Genomic DNA, 10,495 nt, shown 5'->3' with positions numbered 1-10,495 from the left:
TTTTTGGTTATTGACTATGACATTTCTAGAACTGAAACAGATTTGAGGAAGGGAAAACTAACAGTGAAAGTTGTAATAAACCTATTTTATAAGCAGGTTATGTAAACATGGAATACAAGATATACACACCAAAGCATGGTGGAATGCATTTATATTAGAATATAGTATGGAAATCCAGAATGTTAGAAATGTGATATTAAACAACTGGAAGATCCTGAGGAATCATTCAGATCTGTTCACAACAGTGAATGAAATATTACAGTTTACTTACAAGAAAGGCTTTAACTTTAAATCTGTATTTGAGAGGTGCACAGAGGAAAACAAACTGAGATTTTACAGACCCAGAAACCATCAGGTGCATACATATGCCGTTTCTGCAAACAGTGCAGATTTATCCATGATATCCCTTATATAATTTTCCTCATATGTTTAAGACATTTTGTCCATTTAAATATTTTGCTGTAATTCCAGGTATGTAGTCTACTTGGCTGTATGTGACAAAAGAGGTGCTTATTCAGGTTTATATCATACAGTGGAATGTCCTATTTAGTGAAAGCTTATTAGTCAAACACTAATAAGTGAAAACACTAAATAGCGAACGTTTCAGCGAAACCTTTCCCTGGGAAAACAACCGGTCAGCCACCATCAGGGATTTGCCCTCTTCCCTAATGTAGTGTGATCTTGGAGTAGGTATTTTTAGTTAGGGGGGTGCTGGGGCACAGCCCCCCACATTGGGGCGGGGGTGGGGGCATAACCCCTCCCCCCACTATGATGGGTTTTGTGTAGTGAAGTTTTTCTATGGTTCGCTGGGTTGGCCAACTGGTTTTTAACCCAGTGAAAGACTGAGCTGAAAGAAATGTTCGCTATTTAGTGTTTTTGCTTATTAGTGTTCAACTAATAAGCATTCGCCAAATTGCACATTCGATTATATGATATAGACTCATTGATTCAAGTATTTCACCTATCTTGCTTTGTCCAGTTTATGTTTCCATGCCCTACCATTCAATACTGAAAAAAGAACACAAAAATCCCTTTTATTTTATTTTGTTTGTTTCATGCTTAATTAATTTTCCTCATCTACAACCTGAAATCTGCCAAGCATAGAGGTGTAGAGTAAATAACATTACTCTTTCTATTTTTTTTTTCGGATAGCATAGTCCACACCTCCTAAACAGGAGTAACGCAATTGGTATATATCCATCTCGCCTTCCTCTCCCTTACCCTTCTAATTAATTTTCCTTTCCTCCTCCTCCTTTAGCCATCACTAATATCATCTGTACCTTCTACATTTGACCAACTGTTTCTTTTGCCTTATAGTCATATAATCTTCATTTACTTAACCCATCCTCATTTAATCATTGTTTAGATTCACAGGCAGTCAGTATAGAAGTAGACTTGCGGTTCAACGAACCACTGAAGAGTCTAGTGCAGACTCTCAGCTGCCTCCAAGCACCGTCTAGTTAAGTGATTTGCTCAAGGTCACACAGTAGGCAAATGAGGGCTGAGGGTTTCAAACACTGTATCACAGAAAATACAGATTAAGCCTTAACCCTCTGTGTCAACTGCCAGATACGTCTAATCCTTTGTGTAGCTTCTCCGGTGACTGTAATTTTAATATTACTTAACTTTTAGCTAATTTTCTTTCTAATACCTTTATAAAAACATATTATATCACTTTGTTCTGTAACTCTGTCATGCTGATAAAAATAGAAGTTATGTTCTTACCATAACGTTCCATGTGGAGTGTTCATCTCGCCTTTGTTCTTACACCTGGGTTCGGAGCCGATCCTCGGCTCCGTGTCGGCCGCTTGGCAAAGCTCTGCATCGAGAAGAAGCTCGAGACCAACCTAACTCCCACAATCCCCCTCTGCCTTTACCTCAGATCTAGTCTGCAAGCAAACCAGAAGCCAACAGAGAGAATATAACACATTCATGCCAACAAGAACAAATATAGTTGAAAAATATAACCACAACAACTGCAAAAAGGCAGAAGTAGGAGAACCAAACCAGACACCTAAACTGGACGTTCTTCCTGAGGGTGGGAGGGTGGGAATGTAAGAACAAAGGCGAGATGAACACTCCACATGGAACGTTATGGTAAGGACATAACTTCTATATGTGAGAGTGTTCAATCTCGCCGTTTGTCCTTACACCTGGTAGCGTCCTAGCTCCCTGTTCCTGAGGAACTCACGGAGAACGTTCCTGAGCACAGTGGAACCAAAGGTTGCCCTGTCCCTAGAAATCCTGTCTACTTTGTAATGAGTAATGAATGTATGTGGTTTAGACCAAGTCGCAGCCGCACAAATAGTGTCTAACGGTAGGCGGGCTGCATGAGCCAGGGATGTAGATACTGATCTTGTAGAGTGCCCTTTGGGCTTGACAGGTAAAGTTTGCTCCGAGGCAGCATAAACAAAAATAATACAATCGGAAAGCCATTTGGAAAGGGTTCGTTTCGTAACTGCCATACCCTTCTTGCTGTCTGCAAAGGCTACAAAAAGCTGGTCTGTTTTTCTGTGATCTTTTGTTCTATCCAAGTAAAATCTGAGTTGTCTATGAACATCTAACTTGTGTAACATATATTCCAACTTATTGGAGTGGTTTTTGAAAAAGGTAGGGAACTCAATGGACTGATTAATGTTATTAACGGAGCAAACTTTGGGAAGAAAGGACGGATTAGTGCGAAGAGATACTCTATCAGAGTGAAAGATCAAATAAGGGTGTTTAACGGAAAGAGCTTGAAGCTCCGATACCCATCTGGCCAATGTAATGGCCACCAAAAAGAGGGTCTTCCATGACAAAAATTTCAAAGGACAGGAAGAGGCTGGTTCAAAAGGTGGTAGCATCAGCTGAGATAAAAGAAGGTTCAAGTTCCAAGGTGATGTAGGAGTTCTAACTGGTGGTCTAATATGGAAAGATCCTTTTAGAAAGGCCTTACAAAGTCTGTGAGCCATAATAGGAGCCCCACATTCTTCCACATGAAAGTTTGAAATGGCAGCCAATTGCACTCTCAAAGTGGCAGGAGAAGCTCCTTGGTGGAACAGTTCGGTCAAAAACTCCAAGATCCTATTTAAAGGAGCTATCACGGGGTCCAATTGTTGCGTATTTGCCCAGTGCACAAAACGCTTCCATTTACTAGTGTAAATCTTTGTAGTGGAAGCTTTATGAGAAGCCACCAGTATATTCTGAACTGCAGGGGAAAGAAGATCAGACCTGGCTAAGTAGGGAAGCGGAGCAGCCAAGCTGCTAGTCTGAGGGAGAGTAGCGACGGGTGGGGAGCCCCTGACGAGTGGGTCAGTAGATCCGGCTCCGGGTCCAGGATCCAGGGTTCCTGAATTCGGTGTGCCAGAAGAAAGGGAAACCAGATCTGACGAGGCCAGAATGGGGCAATGAGGATAATCGTCCTTTGCAGGTTGTTGGCTTTCTGCAGAAATTTTGCAATCAGGGGGAAAGGCGTACAGGAGACCCAGGGGCCAATTGTGAACCAGAGCGTCCCTGGGGACTTCCCCTGGAGGGGGTAATAGGGCAAAATAGCTTCTGCATTTGGCGTTCATTGGAGACGCAAAGAGATCGCAGGAAGGCTGGCCCCACTTGCGAAAAATTTCCTTCACAACTGACTGTTTGAGGGACCACTCGTGAGGTAACAGGATAGCTCTGCTCAACCTGTCCGTTATGACGTTGGATAACCCCGGGATGTGCGTTGCTATCAGAAAGCGACCCGTGGACTCCGCCCATTGCCAGATTCTCATGGCCTTTCTGCATAGTTGATAAGACTTGGTTCCCCCTTGTTTGTTTATATACCAGACTACGGACATGTTGTCCGTCTGAACTGCAATTGTCCCTAGAGGAGGAAGGGGAGCAAAGTGTTGCAATGCTAGAAACACTGCCCTCAACTCTAGAACATTGATGTGCAGATTGTACTCCAAATTGGTCCATTCGCCTTGGACTGTCTGTCCCTGAAAGATGCCCCCCCACCCTATCAGGGAAGCATCCGTGGTCACCGTAGCTGTCGGCGTGGGTAGCACAAATGGTCTTCCGCTGGAAAGATTGCAAGTCCGAAGCCACCAAGCCAGGTGTGATTTGCATATGTTTGTGATGTGAATTTCGTGCGTCAGGGGTAACTGTTGGAACGACCATTGTGCAAACAGTAGCCATTGAAGAACTCTCATGTGCAGTCTTCCCAAGGGTATCGCAATGAGAGAAGCTGCCATGAGACCCAAAACCTTCAGAACCAGTTTCGCTGGGGATTTTCTGGATGATAGAAGAAGAGATATATGGTTTTGTAGGGAGGCTATCCTTTCTGGAGGAAGCCTTAGAATTAAGCAACACGTATCCAATTCTGCTCCTATGAATGAGATATGCTGTGATGGCTGTAGTAAAGATTTTTCAAAATTTACGGAAATTCCGAGATGAACACAAAGTTGTAGTGTGTAATCCCTGGCCTGAATCAGTCGACGCTCGGTGGTGGCAGAAAGGAGCCAGTCGTCCAGATACGGAAACACCTGGAATCCCAGGCGTCTCAAGTGAGACGCTACCACTGCCATACATTTGGTGAAAACCCTGGGGGCTGAGGTCAGACCAAAGGGCAGGGCTCGAAACTGAAAGTGACTGGCTCCCAGCCAGAAGTGCAAGTGATCCCTGGACGACCTGGCCATTTTGATGTGGTAGTATGCGTCCTTTAGATCTATTGAGCACATCCAGTCGTCCTTCTGTAAGAATGGAAGGATCGATTGAAGCGTGACCATCCGGAACTTTTCTTTCTTGATGAAGGTATTGAGTTTGCTTAGGTCCAGAATTGGCCTCCAGTCCCCTGTCTTTTTTGGAACTAAAAAGAACCTTGAGTAAGTTCCGAATCCTCTTTGGTCCGCTGGGACTGGTTGGATGACTCTTTTTTTCTAGCAGCTTTGAAATTTCTGTAGCTGCAGGGCCTCGCAAATGGGGCGGCACATCTGGGAGTGTTTTCTGTGGAATTGGGGGGAATAGGAAGGGAATTCTGTAACCTCTGGTAACAATGCTTTTTACCCAATTGTCTGATGTAAGACTTTGCCAGGCCTGAGGGTATAAAGCTAAGCGACCACCGACTGCCTCCAGAGCAGGACAGTCGGGCCTCCTCTCAGGAGTGCTGGAAAGGTTTTCCGGGGAGTGTATCCCTGTCACCTTGGTTTTGCGGACCCCCTCTGCCGCCAGGGCGACGTCTTCCACCTCTGCCCCCTGCTCTGCCTCTAGAGGGGGCATCACCCTGTGTGCCTGGGAAAGAACGTTGGGGTTTTCGAAACCACATTTTTCCACCACGTTGCCCTTTGGGGTACGGTCTGGATGGGGTGGAAAAACGGACTCCGACAGCAGACAGAGTCTTTCCCTCTTGCTCACACCGGGTAAGGGTCTCCTTTACTTTGGGGCCAAAGAGAGTGGCACCATCAAATGGGGCGTTAGTAAAGGAAGACTTGAAGGCTTCCGCAAAGGAACATAAGCGCATCCAGGATTGTCTACGAAGAGCAATCGCTGAAGCCGCTGCCCTACTCGACCTTCTGCGTATGAGATCAGCCTCATGGACGAGTTTGCAATAGATGTAAGGGTATTGAGATGTGCTGTAACTTTCTCCGAGACAGCAGCATCTGTAGTACCCTGGAGGGTATCTCCCAACTCTTTGATTAGATCCCTCTGTAACCATGTGAAATGGGTCAAATAGTTCAGGGATCGCATAGAAAAAGCCACTGAACTAAAAATGCGCTTCCCATACCTGTCCATAGTCCTAGAATCTCTGTTAGGTGGATGGACAGATGAGGAAGATTCAGACATCTCCTTTTTCGTGGCGCTGCCACCATAGCGTCCACTGGCACTCCCTTTGTTAGATAAGCCTTATCTTGGGGGGCAGTAATATATTTATTAGGCTTTCTAGGGACTGGCTCCACCGTGTCAGGTGTCTCCCATGCCCTTCGAGCAATCAATTCCATCAACTCATCGAAGGGCGGAGTGACCCAGGAGGAGGAAGGGCGAGCACCGAATGCCTTCAGCAAGACTGACTCATCCTCAGAAGGGGGTAGGGATTGCCAATCACCTCTCTGCTTTAGGATCTCCAGGATGTCAGAAAAGGAGACATCCTCTGAGGGTGATTTTGGGGACCCTTCTGACTCATCCAAGTCAGTGTCCGATGTCAAGGATTCTTGTGGAGAATCCAAGTGTCTCCTCTTACACAATCTTTTCCTCGGAACTTCCTCGGGGGGGGCATCCGATGAAGCCTCCAAGGAAGAGGGGGCACCCTCTAGAGGTGGCTGAGACACTGGTGCTCGACGCTTAGATGTAGCTGTGGGTGCAGAGGAGGATAACGGACCTTTATGGGAAGGAGAAGCTGTTTCTGCTGAAGTGGTTGTCTGAGTAGACAACACCTTCCTCATGAGGTCGAAGGCCCCCGGGTCCCGAGTCGAGGTATCCCCTGGTTCCGAAGAAATCGGAGGAATCCCCGAGACAGGCACCGAAGGTATCGACCCCGAGGACGGAGCCGAGTCGATCCGAGCCGAGGCTCCGAGAGGGAGTGTCGGAACCGAAACATCAGTCCGACTCTCAGTCCCGGATCCAAGGATGGATCTTCGGCTCCGAGACTCCGGTACTGGGTCCGACGGAGTCGAGGTGAATGGTGCCGACCGAGAAAAAGACGGTTCCGGCACCGAGGGCTCCACAATCACCAGATCAGCTTCTCCCGGCTCCGAAGACTGAATAGGCCTCGGAGGAGGAACAGGTGGAGATAAGGGAAGGCCTTCAAGTCTCGACACCAACTGGGAGGAGACAGAGATGAGTTTGGATAAGGCCGTATTCTCCATCAATTTCTGCACCACGCGGTCTACATCGGTGTCGGAGAGGGGCCTGGAAGAACACGTCGAAGGAATCGAAGATGGAGCCGACCTCAAAAGTGCAGGAGGAGGAAGCTCCGTCACCGGTTCCAAGACTCAAGGCTCGGTAACTGACAACAGTTCAACACTCGGCCCCGAAGTCTGTGGAACCGGTGATCGAACTTTGAATGAAGAGCTCGGAGCCGATGACATGGGCTCCGACATCTTCGATTCCTTCGAGGATTTAGATGCCTGGTCTGATGCATCCAGAGCCTCTTGGAATGCAGGCTTCAAAAGGCCCCTATCCATAAGTTTCCTGCGCCTATCTGTCATGACCCTTCCACTGAAAGAATGGCAGATGGCGCAGTCTTCCTGCAGATGGAGAGGGCCAAGACAGTAGACGCAGGAACTATGATTGTCTGTGACAGACATTTTCTGTCCACATTGGCACCGTTTGAAGCCTGATTTAGCTTTTTCAGACATGTTACAAAGTCAAATCCAGTAAAAAGTGAAATAGCCAGTACAATTGTCCAATCCAGTAAAATTTGTCAAATCCAGTAATATTTGTCAAGTCCTGTAAAGAAAGTCAAATCCAATAGTCAACTCCAGTAAAAATTAAAGGGTGGGGTAGGCCCCGAGGGAATAACTCTAATAAAGTATATAAAAACTATATACGGAACCGAGAAACCCTCGATACACTACTCACACACACACACACAGTCTACTTTAAGAGAATGTTTTACCCAAAAAATTTAAGAAAATATAAGAAATACTTAATCTTAGCTTTGAGGTGGTCCGAGCTCATCAAAAATGATGCGAACGTTGCAGCGGCAAACTAGATCTGAGGTAAAGGCAGAGGGGGATTGTGGGAGTTAGGTTGGTCTCGAGCTTCTTCTCGATGCAGAGCTTTGCCAAGCGACCGACACGGAGCCGAGGATCGGCTCCGAACCCAGGTGTAAGAACAAACGGCGAGATTGAACACTCTCACATTGAAAGGTTCAGGGTATATTTACTGGATGCATGAACTTTTGACAGAAATAAAAAAAAAATGTTACAGACAAGGCAAACCAAATGATGAGATATAATACAAGAAGGTTAATTTCCCTGAGATGGAAAAGGGAATTTGCAATGCATGAGGCGCTACTAACATTTCACTAGGTGTACTTTGCTACTGTTCTGTACGGGCACCAGTGGAGTTACATTAAATGTACTTCGTTAGTTGTCCATTCTCAAGGAGAGAATGGTCAGCAGGTATGATGCAAACCTCTAGGAATACAACGTGGGTGTTTTGCACACTGGAGTACAGATAGGAAGGGTAGAAAAAGACATGATTGCATACTACACAGACATTGCAGGATAGAAATAAGAAGGTGGTATCACATAGGCAGCCTACCTACATTAGTAGCACATACTGCAATTTACTGATATGAGTAACTGGGACAGGCAGAAAGAGTGTGAACAAAGGAGAAGGAAGGATTAGATTGCAGTCACTAGATGTGAACTGAGTGGACTCTCAGGGCTTCTGTCCCTTTTCCATATGCTCATAATTTTACACAGTCATGATATCATGTATGTTTCTCCATGCTTTTGTGACTAGAAACATCTGAAGTCTGGTAATCCCATCTGACTGTAGAAGTGTTATTTATGTATGCTAAGAGCTTTCAAAAACAGTTAAAATGGTTTGTTGACTCCATGTGATAAAGAAATGCTAAACCTCATATAATTGATTGATTCCCAGTTAAAGCAGCATTAGTCTAGCAAACTTAAAACATAATGGTTTCATTTGTCTTTCATACCGTTTTTTTCAGTTCACTGTTCTCATATATAACTTAAAAATTTACAAATATTCAAAAAATTACTTTATTCTTACTGTACAGGACCAAACACTGTTGCTGACATTTAGTTTCTTGTCTCATTTTTTGTGTTTTAATGCAAAAGGTAATGGGCAGGAGGTAGCAAATCAGCAACCATCTGATCAACAGCAGGGATCAGCAGATCAGCAATCATCTGGTCAACAGCAGGGATCAGCAGACCAGCAATCATCTGGTCAACAGCAGGGATCAGCAGGAGATCAACAGCAGTCGGCAGATCAGCAATCATCTGGTCAACAGCAGGGAGCAGGAGATCAACAGCAGTCGGCGGGTCAGGAACCGGCAGCAGCAAGCTAATACCCTCACTTTTCTCAACCACCATATCTGGTAAGTCTCTATCTCTCTTTAGAATTATATAATTACCACACAGGCTTGTCTATGTAGTCTAACATTCTATGCAATGATAAATTCAGTGCTTACTGATTACTGAAAAAGAATAAATTGTGTAAAACAAAAAAAAGAATACATTGTTGTGTGAAGCCTCCTTCATAACTGCCATACTTTGGGATTTGCAGTTAGGAAAGAGTAAAAAAGTGAGTGATGTGCCTGATATATAACTGGGTCCCCTGACAAATAGACCTGGGATATGATGCTTAACAATGGAACTTCTAACTGTACAAAGATGGATCCTATCTTTGCATTCAGTTACAGTCTGCAGGACACAAGGGGTAATGCTTCCTCTAGAAGCCATAAGTAGGTATGTACACTTCTTCAAATAATACAGAGATGTATTCTACATGACATGCAGTGGAAATGCTAAAATAAAGGCAATAGGATAGATGCAGCTTTCACACAGGTCAAATTATTGTAATAGACGTACTGTTTCAGTGACAGAACAAAAAAAGGTAAGACAAAGTTTCCTGTAGTGATATTCTCTTATCAGAAAGTTTGAACAGCCCTGCTTCTTCTCTATGCACCTCTCTGAATTATTTTGTTTAACAAGGGGAATAGAGTAAACAGATAAATATGGCAGAGACAGAGGATGGTAAACAAAAGTGTGAAGAACAGACACAACAAGACAGGTGTCAAGATTTAACCTATTCCTATTTGGCATGAACCGTATATTATAAATTGCCTTGAGGCTGAAACAGCAGGTTTATTCATTGTAGTTCAGAAACTGATTACCCATTTTCAGATATTCAGGACTTTTTATTTATTTTATTTTATTTATTTTGTTTATTTATTGACATGTATTGATTTTTAATTGTTTCTGCTCCTTTTGCAGGGCTAAAGAAATAAATCACTGGAGATCTGCACTTCAAATCAGCTTCCCTTTTTTTAATAATTCTGTCTTTTGCACCTCCTTCATTGTATCACAAATAAATTGCTTTACAGCAAAATAAATAATGAATGCAGACAAGCTAAATTTCATTTTTGAGTTCTTCTGACTTGTCCTTTTGTTAATTACACTGAGACATGCCTCTATCAGGCAGGGTACATCTGGTGTGTCATGTGTGTGTATTTCATAGGTAGTTACTACACAAACAGCCCAGAAGAACATTAATGACCGTTGTCCAAGTTCCCAGCTGCCTCAAAGCATGCCCGGATAAGTGACTTGCTCAAGGTCTCACGGTAGGTAAATGAAGGTGGACAGAATCAAACACTGCACCCTTGGCACAAGAAGAAGCTCATTAACTATTCAGAGCATTAGTCCTCTGTGTTAAATGCCAGACTAAACTACTGCCTTCTCCCCCAGACTGGAGAACATAGAGAATGGACAGCTCACTCTCACCACCCCCAGTGCTGATGGCTCCTCCTACTCTTGGGGTCATCTTAGTTCCTCAGTGTTACTTGATGTTA

General features: G+C 44.4%; 1 long non-coding RNA gene across 1 annotated transcript in view; it reads left to right on the top strand.

The window, feature by feature from the left end:
• The window catches only part of LOC122790376, a 38,460-nt gene extending 28,413 nt beyond the window's left edge, over positions 1 to 10,047 (top strand). Inside the window, exons 2-3 of the long non-coding RNA XR_006363008.1 lie at positions 8,763 to 9,022; positions 9,921 to 10,047. This is a non-coding gene — a long non-coding RNA (uncharacterized LOC122790376). The remainder of the gene's footprint in view (positions 1 to 8,762; positions 9,023 to 9,920) is intronic.
• The last annotated feature ends 448 nt before the right edge of the window (positions 10,048 to 10,495 follow it).

Source organism: Protopterus annectens, chromosome 16.part0, assembly GCF_019279795.1.
Source record: "Protopterus annectens isolate FY-2018-M chromosome 16.part0, PAN1.0, whole genome shotgun sequence".
NCBI lineage: Eukaryota > Metazoa > Chordata > Ceratodontiformes > Protopteridae > Protopterus > Protopterus annectens.
This window is presented reverse-complemented; position numbering and strand designations above follow the sequence as displayed.